The 17,618-nt window shown below is 49.6% G+C and overlaps 1 protein-coding gene across 1 annotated transcript in view; it reads left to right on the forward strand.

Moving 5' to 3' along the window:
* The first annotated feature begins 4,421 nt into the window (after window positions 1-4,421).
* LRRN2 (leucine rich repeat neuronal 2) overlaps window positions 4,422-17,618 on the forward strand; it is a 97,613-nt gene continuing 84,416 nt past the window's right edge. Inside the window, exon 1 of the mRNA XM_005306392.4 lies at window positions 4,422-4,837. The gene's annotated coding sequence lies outside the window, so the exon portion shown is untranslated. The remainder of the gene's footprint in view (window positions 4,838-17,618) is intronic.

The following is a 17,618-nucleotide window of genomic DNA, read 5'->3' on the forward strand; positions in this document are numbered from 1 at the left end:
CGGGTTCCCTTTCTCCATTGGGTAGGCACATACCATTCCTTTTCACCAAGTGAACCGATAGCTTGGCTAATCCAGCAGCTCCCTGACTCCCACAGCCAGAGACATTGTACCCTAGGGCTAACAAACAAAGAGCATTCCCAAACTGTGGTCTTTAGAGAGCTGTCTGGCCATGGGGCATTGGCTCCTCCTCCTAAGATGCACTAAAAGAAGCTACAAATGCACTGAAGATTTCCCTAATATCACTTTGGTATGGAAGCAATGGCTGTAGTTGGCATAGGATTATTATCCAGTGCTCAAACGGAGGCCAGGTGTCCAGGGGACCATGAATGGCAGGATGAGTGTCCACAAAGCAATCTCTTTTAAGTTGTGGTCCACACTATGAAAAAATTGGGAGCCCTGTTGCAAGGTATCCTTGATGGGGTTGCTGACAGGTAGCTAAAGGCTGCCTGCCCTGTTTCCTCTACTTCTCTCTCTCTCTCTGTTCCCTTCAAAATATCGTTAGGAAATATGAGACCTGTTTTCCCAAGGAGTGCTTGGGAGATCATTGAACTTGGTGTACGTGATCTGAGTTATGTCCACCTGAAACACAACAAGCAACTCAGCCCCACCCTGGATGCCCAGAACGTCAGTGACTGCTTAGCATGGCCCAGTTCAGCCTTGCTGTGCCTGCTTAGCATTGCTTAGCACAGCAGCAAGGCCAGTGCTGAGTGCCTCCTGAGTCCTTCCATTTCACTGAGTTACCGGGGAGCTGAGGGTGCTAGACACCCTGCAGGATGGGGCCCTCACTACTTGGCATCCAGCTGACCAGGTTTTGCAAACCTAACAGGACACCAGCTTTCTCCCATCTCCGATGTCCAGGCCTCTCCACTCTCCTCAGTTCTGGCAGTGGAATTGCCCAAATACAACCATCACAAAGGCCATTTTTAAGGGTTTTCCAAGCTGACCAGAGGCCTGGGAATTTCATGAGGAAAGCTGTTCTCAGGGGATATCCAGGTCAGCACTGCAAAATCAAGAGGCTCGATCAGTTTGAACAATAACAAGAGACCTAACCCTGCATCCATTAATGTCCATGTCAAAACTCCCAGTGATTCCTGTGGGTTCAGACTCAGGCATTCCGTCAGCCATTGAGGCACTTCTCCAAGCCAAACCCTGCCTGGAGGTTCATCTGTTGCTATTCACAAGGGATGCCTGCTAAATAAAAGCCCCTGATTCAACAGTCAATCCCTCATTCAGCAAATGATTTAAGCACCTGCTTAACTTTAAGCACGTACTTAAGTCCCGTTAAGCACATGCCTACATGCTTTGTTGAATCAGGGCCAATGTGCCACAGCATCACCCATCTGCTCTGGCACACAGGCAGGAACATTATGTTATTTGCAGCATGGCCAACAAAATCAGGTCACTGCAATCCTTCCCCATGTCTCCCTCTCTAGTGTGTTCTCCATCTCACTGCCCAGCCCACTGCCCCAGGCAAGTAGTCTGGAAGCAAGCCAAATCCCATCTCCAGTCTAACGAGGAAGAGAAAGGCATGAAACAGAAAGACAATGGTCATTGTTACTCTTCGGGCACCCAGGATGCAAAGAACTCCATGACACCAGCCATCTGGGGCTGGGACGGGATGGCGTAGGTTAGATGTCAGCTGGCAATGGTGGTCTCGAAGAGCAAAGAGAGTCAAAATGAGCCAGCTACACCAGCCTGGGACAAGAAATGGGCCCCAAAACAGAACCCCAATTTCAGGCTCCCACCAGCTTTGTTCAAAACCCAGATCTGGATCTGAATTTTGCACATGGTCCCATGGCTATTTGAATGGGCCTGAGCTAAAATCACAGATCAGAACAACCCAGACATTTGGATTGGTTCCGACTCCAAAGGTGGATCTGGATTTCAAAAATTCCGTATAGCCCCCAATTTTTAAACGAGCCTGACCAAAACCCTGCATCCAAACACCTTGGACTTTGGGCTGTCAGAAATCTGGATCCAGATCTGAATTGTGCAGCCCACTGTGGCATAACCACATTGTAAAAAGGTGGGTGGCTCAGCTGGTTGTCTCTGCTGTGGTTTCCACCAACTCTTCATTTCAAATGGGTGGCTATTTCTTCTTATTGCAGGTGACACCCCCAAGGCATGGTGGCTTCCCTTCAGTGTTTTCAAATGGAGAGAGAAATGCTTGGAAAGGTGGGGGAAGGAAACACAAACACAACCTGCCAAGAGGACACTGGCCTCTGCAGTCTGAGATCCAGCTGATCTGATGTTGCAACCTAGAGTGTACTCTCTCTCTCTTGCTGCAACCCTTAAGAACACCCACAATCCCTTGCCTCTGGGACGTGGTGGGGTCATAGAGTGATTTTTCAGTCATTTTATAGGTCAACAATCCCTGAGGCAGCCCATCCTTGAAATGTAGGTTCCAGGGGCGATCTAACCAAGTAGGAAGGCAGCTGAGTCCTTGCTTTCTCCGTGTGTTCTGCTGTCAAACTCCTGATGCCCAAGGCTCTTCTCCCCCTTACAGTTGGATCTCTGTTTTCACTTGCACTCCAAGAGTATGATCTTAGGGCACAGGCCTTTCTGGGCCAGCACCCTGACACAGTGGAAAAATCTTATCTCCTGGAGCAGAATCATAACTCTGTCTAAGGTATATATTTGGGTCCCATTACCAGCTATCTGAGTGCCTCACAATCTTTACTGTATCAGAGGGGTAGCCGTGTTAGTCTGAATCTGTAAAAAGCAACAGAGGGTCCTGTGGCACCTTTGAGACTAACAGAAGTATTGGGAGCATAAGCTTTCGTGGGTAAGAACCTCACTTCTGACTTGCATCTGAAGAAGTGAGGTTTTTACCCACGAAAGCTTATGCTCCCAATACTTCTGTTAGTCTCAAAGGTGCCACAGGACCCTCTGTTAATCTTTACTGTGTTTATCCTGTGGGGTAGGTCAGTGTCATCATTCCTATTTTGTAGGTGCCCAGAGAGGTTCAGGGACTTGCCCAGGGTCTCACAAGAAACCTATGTTGGAGGAAGGTATTCAATTCAGGTATTCTAGGTCCGAAGCTAAAACCCTAAACCCTGAGCCATCCTTCCTTTCTGAAAAGTTAGGCCTTGAATAGGGCCAGCTCAGATTTCTATCCAGCCTGACCTCATGTAAACTCTGCTACACTCCTGCCATTAATTACAGGGAACCAGCTCTGAATGAACTCACTAAGATTCTAAAAGCGGCATGCAAGGATGTGGGCCAGAAGCAGTTTGTTTGAGGCCAGCTTGGTTCCACCTGGGGCAAGATGGAGGAAGACACCAGGGCACAGTTGACTTCCACGTGGCTTGGTAGGAACGTGACACTGTTTCTTGTTAGATGATCCACAACTAGGCCTAGAAGTTGCAGCAGGGTGGGAAGCAAATGGTGGCAGAGTGGAGCCTGCAATTTGCAAGGCTCTGAAAACCCCCAGAGAAGTGTGAGGAACCCCAGCCAACTCCATGTCAAGGTCCAGCGTGCCTCATTGGTGAGGCAGAGGGATGGTGCCCACCCTGAGCCAGGCTGGTGCAAAAGAAAAGGAAGGTCCTCCTTGCCAAGATGCCATGACCCAGACAAACAGGGAGAGGTATGGGGAGGCTGAGCCCCCAGCATGCCTTAGGGATAAATAAATGTGTCAGACTGGTGAAGAGGGGGCAGAAAGAGCCATGCCATTTTGAGTTGGCTCATTGCAATGAGGTGGGAGGTGTCTCCCGGTTCCTCCGCCATGCCAGGGTGCCACAAGCCATAGCAGGAACCCCAGGGCTCCTTGCGCCACTGTGGCTGCTGACCCCTTGACACCCAGAGCTGCTTCAATGCCAACCTGCCATGACACCAGAATGGTGTGGGGAGCCCTACAGTGCCTCAGTGCCAAGACATGCTCGCACCGAGAAACATAAGGATACCCAGGCAGCGTGGCCTCACGACACTGCAAGCCGGTATTGTGCAATGGGAGTGGTAGGAACCATGGGCACGCCGGGGCTAGGGCCCTGCAAGCCGGACGGGCGCAAACCAATTGCTAGTTCATCCCACAAAGGCTTCCTTCTGCATCTCGGCCTTTTAAAGAGCCCCAAACAGGGGAGGAGGAGGGGGAGGAAGAGCTCAGACAGAAAGAGACACGTGTCACGTTGAGGGAAGCAGGGAAGCTGTCTGTGTCCCCAGTGGCGCCGGTCTTCAAACCGATTTAAACAGGACAAGCTGCAGTTGGGTCCTTTGATGCTCCTGCCTGTGCTGTGAGGCTCAGCCCTGCCAGAAATCTGCTTGGCTCCCTGCTTCTGTCAGGCACCTCTCGGCCTCCCAGCCCTCCGGCCCCCCTTGTTTACAAGGCAGCTTGCTGGCACCTCGGGGGTTAAGTGGCACAGCAGGCAGGAGCTGATTCAGGTGGGTGGCACATTGCAGTGACAGGGCTCCAGCGAGGAGGAGGAGGAGGAGGGAGGATGGAGAAAGAGGAGGAGGAGGTGGTGGGAAGCTGCTGAAAGCCAAGGAGAGTGGAGTGTGTGTGCTTACAAATGAGACGTGAGAGGGGGAAGAATGATGGTCCCTCCCTGCTGCCTCCAGATAAGTAGCTGAAGGAGAGAAAGCAGGAGAGAGGGGGAAATCGGCCAGCCATCTCTGAGAACAGAAATAAAGTGTGTGTGTGAGGGGGGAGCTGGGCGGGGGGGGGCATAGAGCAGAAACTCCTCAGCTTTGGCTGGTCCATTACACCAGCTGCGGAGGAAACTGCAGCCCCCCATTGTCTGTCAGCTCCGGGGCGCCGTCTGAACCTGATGTGTGCATGTCCGTGTCAGGGAGCAGACAGGCAAATGACAGCGGCGCTAGGAGACCGGAGGAGAGTCCAAGGGTAAGTTGGGATCCGTCTATTTGGTGGCGGGTATTGTCAGTGCACAGAAGGCAAGGGGAGACGGGGAAAGGATGGGTGCATTCGTGGCTGCGTGGTGGGTGCGACTCACGGCTGAGGATGGGGAAGCCTTGGCACCCAGAGTTGGGTGGTTGTTGTTTTTTCCCAAGTGCATTTCTTTCTCTCTCTCTCCCTCTTATTTCTAGGACAGATGCTAAATGCTGAGAAAAAAGGGGTAAGGGGCAGGGGGAATGTGCATGGGGGGAATGCTGTGGTACCCGTGTGTTTCAGTTGTGCTACGATGAACGGGTGAGGAAAACAAGATTGAGGCAGGGACGGATAAGGCAGCCGATGGAAAGGAAGGTTTTCTGCAGCACAGATGTTAAGGGCCTGATTCTGATCTAATTTACACTGGTGGAAATCTGGAAACTCCACTGGAATCAATGGAGCCAGGGTCAGATTCAGATCTCAGTGACTGGTGTAAATCTGGAATAACCCCAGTGGAAGCAATGGAGATGCTGTGGGCTTATACTGGTGTCGGTGAGATCAGAATCCAGCCTTGAAAAAGAACACCAAGAGGATGTGATCTGGCCAGGAACCAACATTTCCAGCACATTAACCCTTCTGTGGCTGAGATGAACGGAAACCAGTAAACAAGAGAAGTTAGATGTGGGAGAGAGGCTGTGTTAAATAACCTAGTCCATTAGCCTCCTACCTCCACCCCTGCCAGCCCAGAGCTCAGCTCGCAGATGGGAGAGGGGAAAGCAGAGTAGAGCACAAGAGACTGCAAAGTAAAAAGTGATCCTTAAGCCAAAACCTGGGAGCAGCTGACAAATACAGTGGACATTGACTCTGGAATAGCATTGCATATGCACCCAGTGCATTTGCAAAGGGGGTCCCTGCCCTGGAGATCATCTGACAGCAAGCAAACAAACAAAAGAACCACCCACCATCAACCCTCCAGAGCCCGCAGAGCCCAGGGAAAGGAAAGCCCACGCAGATGGCTGTCTGTCTGTCTGTCATCCAGCACCCAGAGGGGGAGGCAGGGTAGCTAGGGCTGAAGCCCATGTGTCGGTGTTAAGCACAGAAGGGAGCAGTCTCATCGGGCTGCTGTAGCAGAGGGTTGGTTAAGCAAGCTGGGGTTGAGGATAGGGTGCCTGCTCTCCTCTCTTGCCCCATGGTATCAGCAGGAGAAACACCAGGACAACCGATGGTGTTGGCAAGGTCTTGCTGTTTGTGTTTTTACATCACCCTTCACCACCACCCACATCCCTTGTACACATCCACCCCCACGCCCCCCACCCACATAGGCGCACCCATGCCATGCAGGCACTCGCCGCCCTATACACCCCTCTCCCCATGCCATGCTAAACATCCCAGCCCTCTTTTGATTTTGGTTTCCTGACTCCAGCCTGCCGGAACCGTGCAGGGTATAATCATGTGCCTAGCAAGGCTGAGCTGGGAGGTTAGGGTGAGCTCTTGTTTCTAGCAATGGATGGGGATTTGTTTTTCCTCTGCTATTGTGTTCCATCATAGACTCCCTCCACCCCCTGCCTCCCCACCACCACCACCAGTAGCACTGCCATTGAACCCACCCTAGTAACAGAGTGGGGGCTCAGGCTGCAGGGGAGCAGAAAGGTGTAAATAAGGCTGTGTGTAGGGTGACCAGACAGCAAGTGTGAAAAATCAGGATGGGGGCAGGGGGGGGGGTAATAGGAGCCTATATAAGAAAAAGCCCCAAATATCAGGACTGTCCCTATAAAATCGGGACATCTGGTCACCCTAGCTGTGTGATTCCAGTGTTGCTATGCTTAGCAGTGACATAAATTGTCTTCTCCCTCCCTCTCCTCTGCTTGGAAGCCTGGACAAGAACCAGGTCTCTCCCTCCTGCTCTGCCCTCGCTCGGTGCTGGAGCCTGGAACAAAAATGGGCTTGAAAGGTCTCAGCAAGTCCCTTGCTCCCTCTAGTACCTGGCTAAGACTCCAAGCATGAGAGGATTGTGCCCATAGAAAGAGTCATGCCCTGGGAATATCAGGGGGTCCCCTCCTTGCAATGGCAAGGAGGAACTGACCAAAGGAGAGCCAAGCCCCATTGGCAGGGAGTGCATGAGGGCTGTGGATACTAGGGATCGGGTACTGAATGGAGGGAAAATGCCCTTTGTGCAGCAGGTCTTGAACAGGTTGGAGGCCGCAGGCCAGTGGAGATGGCCCTAGGGGATGCCATGTGCTCAGTTCCAACGTGTGCCCTTATCCAGGACTGGAATGGGAAAGAATGATGGTGTGAGAACCTGCAGCTCCCCTTGGTCTCAGTGGGCAGCGGAGGGCGCTCAGCACCTCCAACACTCAGGCTGCTGTGCACAGCCTCCCAAAGGGCTGAGACGCCCCCGGGGGCTCAGTGGAAGGGGGTTGCACAGACAGTGCAGCAGGAATGAATGTGGGAATCTCCTTCCCTTTCACCCCCTCACAAAGCCATGCTGGTCCTGAACCCATGAGGCAGACAAGGCAGATAGTGCAGAACCTTATTCCTGGGCTGGCAACTAAAGTATAAGCCCCATGAGCTCTTCAGGGCAGGGAGTTTTGTGCTTTGGGTAGTCCCAGCCGCACTCCTCGCATTTAGCAAATGTTACGCAAGTGGTGGTAATAATGCATGCGAGGGTCCTGGGTCCAATGGTCCCTTCTTCAGCTGGGGCAGGTTCCACTTTAAATCTGAATCTGTATAAGGAGACTCGTGGGTTTGTTTGAGATTGCCAGTTCTGGTGCGCAGCCCCATGCGGCTTGCCTTGCAGCCACAAGAGGCCTGATCAGGCAGCCCAGAGGCAGGGCAAATGCCTAGCAAAGCCAGGGAGAGTTTTGCCATCATAAAGGCTTCAGGGTCAGATCCTCTGTCTTTAAAAGATTGAGTTGATACTCACAGTAGGGTCAGGAAACCAAGAGCTAGCATTACGATCCTACCTTGCCGCCTGCTCCCCAGTCCCCTTCTCTGCTCAGGGGTTCGGGGAAGTCTGGATTGATCTGTCCCCTGTTCTCGGCTCCCCACTCATGGATGGGAAACACAGCCTGACCCTCTGACTTCACTTCTGCTCTTAGCTCCCCCCATAGTTGTGAGGGAGCCCCCCTCACCTGTCTCCCATTCCTGGCTCACCATCCTAGGTCACCCCAACTGACCCCAACCCTCCAGTTCATAGAATTCCAGAAATGAAGGGCTGGAATGAACTTCCAGGTCCATCTAATTCATCTCCCTGTGCTGAGGCAGGATTCCGTACACCTAGACCGCTAATCCAGTTCTAAATAGAGGGCCTGATTCCCAATCTGTCTGCAACCTGTGTCCCCTTACAAAGCATGTGTCAAACGCTACCAACTCAGAACGCACTGGCTCGCTGACTGTGCGGTGATGGTGTACAGGTGTGAAGGCCAGCATTTTGCAACCACTCCGCTCTCACTTTTGCACTAATGTAAATGGCTGCCCTAGAGGCTGTTATTCATCCTTAGAACAGACACAGCCTGGGAGCAGCAAGGCAGGCACTCACCCTGCTACCCTCTGTGTCCAATAACTGCCCTCCTTGGAGAAGGGACATTTGTGGGTCTGAAATGAGCCCAGCTAAATATCTCTGTCCTGCTATTAATCCCATTCCTTTCACCTGAGTTATTTTTGACAAGGGGATGTGTATTCTCCCACCCTTACATTTCAATCTTGCCCCTTATCTTCTCCCATAGCCGTGAGTCTGTAATGTAAAAACAAGGAGATTGTCTATCGCTCTCGGGGATGGGGGGAGGAAGCGATAACGCCACCTCTCTTTATGAAGTGGCATCATTAGAACCCTGATAAAATTCCACTCGCACAATGGAAATGAACGTGGTTTGTTGAGTAGGACCCTTTGTACCCAACCAGAACAGATCTGATCTTGTTATGCATTATGTGGCACTGAGCCACATTATCTGTCACATGCGCCCGGAGATGTGTCTTAGTCCCAGGCAGCAGTGAGATAGTTGTGAGGGCGGAGGGAGGGAAGAACTTGCATGCAGGATACAGAGCTATACAGAGCTGCCTCTGCATTCCACAGCATGGGCACATTCAGCAGTGCTGGAACCCTGTTGAGTTCCCGGTGGCATCCAGCAAGAGATGTCTGCAGAGGAAATGGGGTCTGTAACTCTGGGCATAGCAAGGTTAGCACCTAAGTTCTCCACACAGGAAGCAGAGGAATTATCAGTTTGAGGGGAATATAACTGGGAGTCATCAGAGGAGATTAGGAAAAGCAGAAAATTCTGCCTAAACTTCAGATGATAATTTCCGGACAATGAGATCTATTAACCTGCATAATCAGCTCCCGGAATGAGTGGTGGGAGCCCCATTGCATGGCCCATTTAAAAGTAGGTGGGGAAGGCACTAATTCCCAGGGACAGATCCTCGACTGGTGAAAATGGACTCAGTTCCATCTACTTCAATGGAGCAATGCTGACTTACCTCAACTGAGGATCTGACTCATATTCCTGGCCATCCCTAACTGATATAATTGTGTGTGAAATAACCCTAAGAACCAAGAATTAGCCAGAGATGGAGATGGGAGAACCTCAGAAGGCTTGGGGTTTGATCTAGACAAGCACTTAAAAGGTTGGGTGCATCTCTGAACCTCGTGAGATTGCAAAAGTGGGCTGAGGGATTTGATTGGAGCAGCTTTTCTTGGAAGGTTTCCCATGCTGCCTTCTCAGCTGATGACGATAGGCTATGGGACTCTTTCCGCATGGATAAAATTGCCTCTGGCCTGGTGCACTCTTTGCCCACACCTTTCCTACTTTGAGTCACCGTCCTCTGGTGGAGGATGGCCACTAAGCACTGACCTTGCTTGAGATTGCAGGTGATTGAAAGAGTCAGAGAGAGTTTCCTAGGTGGGGAATCATTGTGATCCTCATTTCTTGCATACGCGACTGACAAGTTGCATTGGGACGGACAGCTAGATAGACAGGCAAACAAAAGGATGTACTGGACATATCCCAAGAACAGCTTTACTCATGATATTCTGGCTCCTCGACTTCCAGCTGGAAGCCAGGAGTTCAGAGGCTGCCATAAAATTAAAAGGAAGTGGCGGGGAGAGAGGAGGAGATTATCCCAATGTTTCTCAGGCTACGTCTACTCTACGATCTAAGGGTGCGATCCCCAGCTCATGCAGACATACTTTCAGTAGCTTGATGAGAACTAGCATGAATGTAAGTAATAGTGTATCCATGATAGCCCAGGCAACTGCAGGGGCAGCACAGCTCAACTGTGCCGAGTACAAACCCACCCAAATCCCGTAGGTACATACTCGCACGGCTAAGGCAGGCTGCTGCTGCAGCTAACCAGGCGATCGCAGCTCCACTACTATTTATACTTGGGCTCGCTCTCATCTGCGCGAGCTGGGGATTGCACACTAGCGCCTAGTGTGGACGTAGCCTCAGAAACATGGTTCAGTCTGAGTTTGGGAGGAAGGTTCCGCAGTGAGGAAAGTTCTTTTCACCCATCCACAGTGGGGGAGCGAGGGCAGCTTCAGATCTCCATGCTCTCGGCATCTCTGTCACACATTACTGTGTTGCAGTAGCATGTTGCAAAGCTCAACTTGAACCAGTCCCCTAGTTATGTTGGCTAGTCTTAGATTTATAGATTCCGAGGCCAGAAGGGACCCCTCTGATCATCTAGTCTGACCTCCTGTATAGCACTGGCCAGAGAACTGCCCCAAAATAGGCCCTAGAGTCACCCCTGAATGCTGCTGGTTGGACAGTTTCCTTGGAACATGGCAGTCCAGTTGCACCTAGCTGACTTAATGAAGTCCACGAAACTATACCATTTTACATTGCTGAAGACCTGGCCCTGGCAGCCAGAAAGCGATCCCAGAGGGGACCATGTGAGGGGCTTGCTAATTAATTCCCTGTTTATAGAAGCTTTCTGCAACCAATCACTTTTGCAATCCAGCCCTTTTGCCTGGAAACACACAGGAGATCAGTGTTTCGCTTGGACTCTGTAGGCAATGAGGTGTGAGCCGTCAGAGCACTGATTGATGATACATCCTTCTGCCTCTTGCTCTGAGTGGGAGGTGCCGGCAACTTTCTCTGATTCTGCTAAGCAGCCTCCTGGAAATGAAATTGTCACTCCCAGGAGAAGTATCTTCCCCTATCCCTTGCATTGGAAACTGCAGGTTTCTGCCCACTTCTGGAATTGGAAACCCCCCAAAAGGAGAATAACTAGACCCTGCAAAGCAGGACGATGGCTTGCAAGCTACTTCTCTGGAGTGAATTAAAACTAGAGCAAGGTAAAAGTGAATGACAACAGAATTTGCCTTTAAGAGGAGGGATGGTCTTGTGGTTAAAGCTCTGGGTGGGGATTCAGGTGAGCTGGCTTCAGGTCTTAACCCCGCCACAGACTTCCTGTCTCACTTTTGGCCAGTCACATGGAATCAGATTTTCAAAAGTGCTCAGCAGCCATTGCATTGGCACTTTATCACTCCGTGCCTCAGCTTCCCATCTGTAAAATGGGGATAATAATCCTTCCTGTCTCCAGCCCTTTGTACATCATGTTTAATTAGACTGTAAACTCTCTTGGTCAGGGACTGTTCTATGTACAGCCCCTAGCACAATTCTAGCACAATGGGCACTAAATTTCAACTGGGGCCTCTGGCTGCTACAGTAAGACAAATCCTGGCTCATACTGGTCCTCTCATAGAGAAAATCCAGGTGAGTTTGTGGACAAGGATGTGTCAGAGATGCAGACAGAGGTTGGAGTTTGCTGGGGTAAGTTGATGTGATGGGAAGCACAGCTAGGCACATGGTGATTCAGAAGTTCTTGCTTCTCTTCTGTTTTAAGGATTGATCTCTGCCCTTGGACTTTGGACGCACACAGTACACATCCTTAAAAAAAAAACTATGGGTGCAACTTGCAAAGCCACCTAGGGGATTTGGATGCCCAATTCTCAGGGACAATTAAAATAATCTAGGTCCCTAGATACCCCCCACACAGTGCACCCTGGCTCCACTCCCATGCCACAGCCCTGCCCCCCTGGGGGTGGTAGTAGGCTGATGAACGGGGCAGTTCATGCTTCTTGGAGCTATTATTTCAGGCTGTGTGGACTCAGGCAGGCAGGTGTCAGGCCATGCAGGCTTCCTCCTTTACCTCAGCCAATGTAGTTCAGTCCTAACCTGCAGCATTCCTCCTTTTCAAGTAAGGGTCGTACACACACACCTGACCTTCTGCAACCCCTGCTTTTCCAGTAATAGATCACCACACACATTCTCCAGTGCACCTCAGTCCAAACCTCTGCAGTTCCCTTTTGGGGCTCCCATAGCCCTGTCAGTGCACCTCAGGCACCCCCTGATACATCCTGCAATGCTGCATCCTTCCAACATCTCGCCAACACATCCTGATCTTGTACACCCCTGCTTTCCAGCCCCGAGTCCTTCCCATGATGCTCCCAGATACTGCAGAACAGCCCTGCAGTTTGAATGCCTCCTGTGCATCCCAGCCCCCACGTTTTTTTCAGGGCAAAGAAAATGAGATGAGAGAGAAAGAGAGAGAGAGAGAGAGAGAGAGAGTGCTGTTTAAAAGCCTGAAGCTGTTCCAGGGCATCAATCAGTGAATAGGTAGTAAAATATACGTGCAGGTTTGGAGATTGTTGATGGGGTAGAGTATTTTGCGATAAATATATTTATTGCTGGTTTTGTAAAAGGCTGTTCCAATGAATGGGTTTTAGTAAGGCAATAAATGGTCAAGAAAATTGCTCTGATCGCATCTCAGAGCATCTAAAACCATTACGTCTATGGGGGTCCTACAAGCCCCTCTGACTTCCACTTCTCCCAAGGGGAAAGGCAGGGGCCAGCAGGGATCTAGGTGGGAAGGTGTGTTGCTGCTTATATGAGGCTGACGTTTACGTTATAAAAGCAGCTCCAACAGAGATGGAGGGTCCATGATGCTTGGTGCTGTTCATGCACAGAGTGAGAGACAGTTCCTGCCCCAAAGAGTTTGCAGTCTAAATATCCAATTGGAGGGAGGGAAAACAGAGGCAAAGAGAGGTGACTTGGTTTGCCCATGGTCACTCAGCCAAGCTGGGAATAAAGCCCAGATTTCCTGAGTCCTGGTCCTGTGGCCTATCCACTGGCCATGCTGCGTCTCTTGACCCCTATGGCCCTCAAAAGTTTGTACACTTGCTCATTTGTGAGCGACAACTTCTCTCCATCTCAGCATCAGCCATCATGAGTCACTGCTGCAAGACAATTGTGGCATTTCCAGTGCTCCTAATCCCCGCTGAGTTTGATGGCAGGGGTGCTGGAACAATCTTGATAGTAGGGGTGCTGCTGACGGAAACCATGGAAACCATGTATGTGGTTTTTGTTATTACTACTGCAAGCCAGGCGGTGCAGCAGCACCCCTAGTTCCAGCACCCTGCTTGATGGCCTCCCCTGCCTTGATCGGGAGCATTTTAGAAATAAAGGGCCTGATTCTGCTCTCCCCTGCACTGGCATAATTCAGGAGTTGCTCCTGATGCCTATTGATGCCAATAGAATTACCCCAGCATGAAACTTGTGCAAACAAAAGAAGAATCAGGCCCAACAGATCCAAACCTGCTGCTCATACTCACTTGGGATGAAATTCAGCTCTGTGCAGAGCAGCCAGCCCAATGTCTACTATGCCCCACTTGAGTCCCCTTGAATATAGACCACTGCACATGGGTGAATTTCACCTTCTAGCCACAGGGCATCTGGGATTAGGGGTAGGCTGATAGTGCAAATATCTCCCTCCAGATGTTCATACAGATTTTCAAATGAATTCAGTTCAGCTGTGTTCATGCCTAATGCCTTTCCATGAATATTCCAGCCAACGAGTTTACTGGCAGGAATGTTTGTAAGGGAATACTGAAGAATATTTCCAGAAAGAGTTCTGAATTTTTACTCACAGCTATATGCAGGGGAAACCTGATTCTAAGGGTTATGTGCATCTAGTCAGGGAAACAGCAGCATGCCCTGTGGCCTGTTGTGGCCTATAAAAACAGCTTGAATTTCAGATATCAAGCACTCGCCGTGAACTGTTTGCAAACAAGGTGTGGAGCAAGAATTATGTGTAGAATCTGTTTGGTGAGTAATTCTGAATAACAAATAAATATGGGAAAGTTGGGATCTGTTCCCAGACAATTCACAAAGGGCTTAATTGGAACGTAAGTGGTGCTTAGGGCTTATGCTGGCTCTGCGCAGTGGGTGCATTTCACCCAAACAGGAGAAAGAGACAAACTTAGTCAATACATTACTCATGTTGAATTATTTATTCGCCAACTCTACTCAGAACTAAAGCCATTTCCCCCTCTAGCACTCTAGTATCCTCTGACCCCATATAGACTCTAGTGGTGCTCATTAGGGTTAAGACACTATCCTGGGTTCTGTTATAAACTGTATTTTGTGGAGTTTATAACCAGCCATAAAAATTCTCTCCAAGATTCAAGTTGGCACACAAGGTTTGAGCTTGACTGTCGTTGTTTTCCCTTTTCTGTTGACCAAATGTGAGTGGTTTGTTTTAAAGTTCAAGCAGGGGAAATTATTTTATACTAAAAAGAGTCTTTTCTGCTTCTGTGAAAAACTTAATATCACCTGCTTTGATTTTTTTTAAAAGCCTTAGTAAAGCATCTATCTCCAACATGGGGCATTTTAACAAATCTCCTGCCAAAGCTAGGAAGAGAATTCAGGTTTCCTGACTCCACTCACCTGTTCTAACCAGGAAGACACACTGCCTCACAAAACCAGGAATAGAAAACAGGATCCCCACTCCCATGTCCTAACCCATAAGCCACATTCCCTCACACACAAAAAGAACCCAGGAGTCCAGATTTCCAGTTCTAATTAGTAGATCACACTCTTCCCAGAGAAGACTAGACCCCAGGAGTCCTGACTTCCAATCCCCTGCTCTAACTACTAAATGAAAGGAACAAGGAAAAGAACCCAGGAGTCCTGAGTCCCTGTCCGCAGTTATTGGGTTTTTTTTTTTTAATATACAGGTGGGAGAGACAATAACTGCCTGTGTGCATTCCAGTGCTCAGGTAGCATTGCAGTAAAGCCTAGGATATGCAATGAATGATCTCTTCAATACACACCTCAGAGCAGAATGAGACCCCATCTAAAATATTTGAGAGGAATAAGGAGCTTGGGATGCTCCATTGTGACACTGCTGGGTTTTACACAATCTCCCACTGCTGCCATAGTAAGCCAGAAAGGCTCCGAAGGGCTATCGTGCAAATGATCCCCAGATTACACTGGAGTGTCATATTCCACCACTGAGATTTTTTATTGTTCTTTCCTTTTTATTAAACTGCCATTTAAATAAGACAAAGAGATTTCAATGACACTCTCCAGACATCTTTATGGCTTTTTAATTTTTTTGTTGGCTCCCTCTTTGTTTGTAACCACTCCCCACCCCCTGGGAGGCACAACAAATCTATCCTCTCCCCTGGCCCTGGATCTGAACTGAACTTGTCCCTTTCCATTTGGCAAACACTGAATTTTCTCCCGTGTTGTTTTCTGTTTTTAATGGAAGTTAAATGAAGAGGGCTGTTTATATTTAAAAATGATAACTTATGCCCCAAATCTCTTTCTGTTTATCCGCCCTCACCAACGAAGCTGCTAGTGCTGCAATGTGAGAAATAGCAGGGATTGCTGGTACAGAACAGCAGGAGAGCTGCAAATGGTGTGGGGGGGAGGGTTTATGAAGTGGGGGTCATACAGAAATAGGTTTTCTTTTAAAAATTGCTGGTAAATGTAAGTGAGGGGGAAAACACAAGCTAAACTATATCTAAGTAACACTGATTGTTAATAATGGGATATGCTTCCTTTCACTTCTAGATAGGGCTGCAAAAGCAGGGTTTGCTCAGGCAAGATTTCCAATACAGGTCAATGAAAGTGTCGCCTGAGTAAGGGCTGCAGGATGGGGCCCCTAGTGAGTAAGGACTGGATGCTGGTTGGTGCTCCCGGAGAGATGGTGTGATGGCTGTGTCTGGCTAGAGCAGGCACAACACGGATGGACAGATGGATAGCGGGACGTATGTATGGAGTGACTCTGGAGTTACACTAGTGTCAGTGAGAGCAGGGTCAGGCTCGATTTGTGTACAGTACGCACAGCCCAGTGCAATTTTGTTGTGCATAGGGCCCTTCATACAAACAGTCTTCCTTACAAAGTTGCTGTGGATAACCTATTTACAGAGTTAAATCACTGTAAAAAGCCAAGGGGAAGAGAAGTGAAGAGCCAGACACAAAGGAGGGTAGAGATGTTGCTCCAGCTCCCTGTGGCCTGAGTCTTCCATCTGCACGTCCGACAGAACAGAAGACGCAATCTGCTTTGCCTTAGTGCACTCACAGGGTCTGATTCTCCCTTGCCTGCCCCTTATGCAGTCATTTATCTCAGTGCAATTTGGGGTGACGCATGCCCATTCTGATATGGCAGGCACCATGTTGTGCCCCACTTTACACTGATGTAAACTGTTATCATTATCTGTATTACTGTAGCGCACAGCTATGGACTACTAGACCCCATGTGCTAGGCGCTGTACAAACACAGAACAAAGATAGTCCCTGCCCCCAAAAAGCTTACTGCAGAAATAATAGGACAATAGAGAATAAGGCCCTGCTCACAGGTGCAAGAAGAAGCCCCGGCGAGAAACTGTGCCTGGCAGAGGCACCATGCCCTCTGTGATCCTGGGAGGGGTGGCTACAGTTCTGCACCTCCTCTCCTCCCCTCAAGACCTGTGGTATAGACAGCTCTGTACAGATTCAGATACTATTTCATTAACTTCTGTGATGTGTTTTCCGTGGGGCCAGAGCCTCAGACGGTGCAAACCCGGTATAGCTCCATTGCCTTCACTGAACATGAGAGGCTTCGTGCTTCTAATGAAAATCTGAAAGAACTACCGGTAACTACACAAACAAGCACCCAGGCTATCAGGGTGAAAGTGATATCTATGAATCAGAGACAAACTGAATGATATTTTTGAAAGCCACGTGCAGTGTCAGAACTAGCTGTGGGTAGTGTGTCCATTGGCACGGGGAGATGGAAAGTATCGGATGTGCATGATTCCAGACAGCTCACAAGAGAGCAAGGCCGTGCCCAGCAGTGAATGCCTAATTCCATAGGAGATGAAAGAGAGGGCAGTGTCTTCTCCTGCTAGTACAACAGAAAGAATCCATGCTGGTAGGTACAGTCAGGGCTGGCTCCAGGCACCAGCCTGGCAAGCAGGTGCTTGGGGTGGCCGCTCCGGAGAGGGGCGGCACGTCCAGGTATTCAGTGGCAATTCGGCGGACGGTCCCTCACTCCCGCTGGGAGCAAAGGACCTCCCACCGAATTGCCGCCGCAGATCGCGATCGCGGCTTTTTTTTTTTTTTTTTTTTTTTTGGCTGCTTGGGGAGGCCAAAACCCTGGAGCCGGCCCTGGGTACAGTAAGCCAGATCTTCAGCTGGCGTAGGTTGGCATAGCGCCATTGGCTACAGGGGAAGTTCTGAACTGAGTTTCCCAATTGGTGTAAATCAAGGTAGTTCCATCCTAGCTCATCCTTGATGAAATTCTAGCCCCACTGAGGTTAATAGCAAAACTTTGCTTCACTTCACTGAGGCCAGAATTGTACTTCCTGTGTCTGATGACTTCACTACAACTATGCTGCCTTACAGCAGCTAAGATTCTGGCCCAATATTTTCAGGGAACCTTATTGTATCCCAGTGACAGCCAGACCTGTGGTTTTCTGTGTTGATGAGGACTGGAACAAGCTTTTTCATATTTATGGGTGCTCTGCAGG

The sequence above is a fragment of the Chrysemys picta genome, chromosome 4 (genome assembly GCF_011386835.1).
Source record: "Chrysemys picta bellii isolate R12L10 chromosome 4, ASM1138683v2, whole genome shotgun sequence".
In the NCBI taxonomy this organism is placed as follows: Eukaryota; Metazoa; Chordata; order Testudines; family Emydidae; genus Chrysemys; species Chrysemys picta.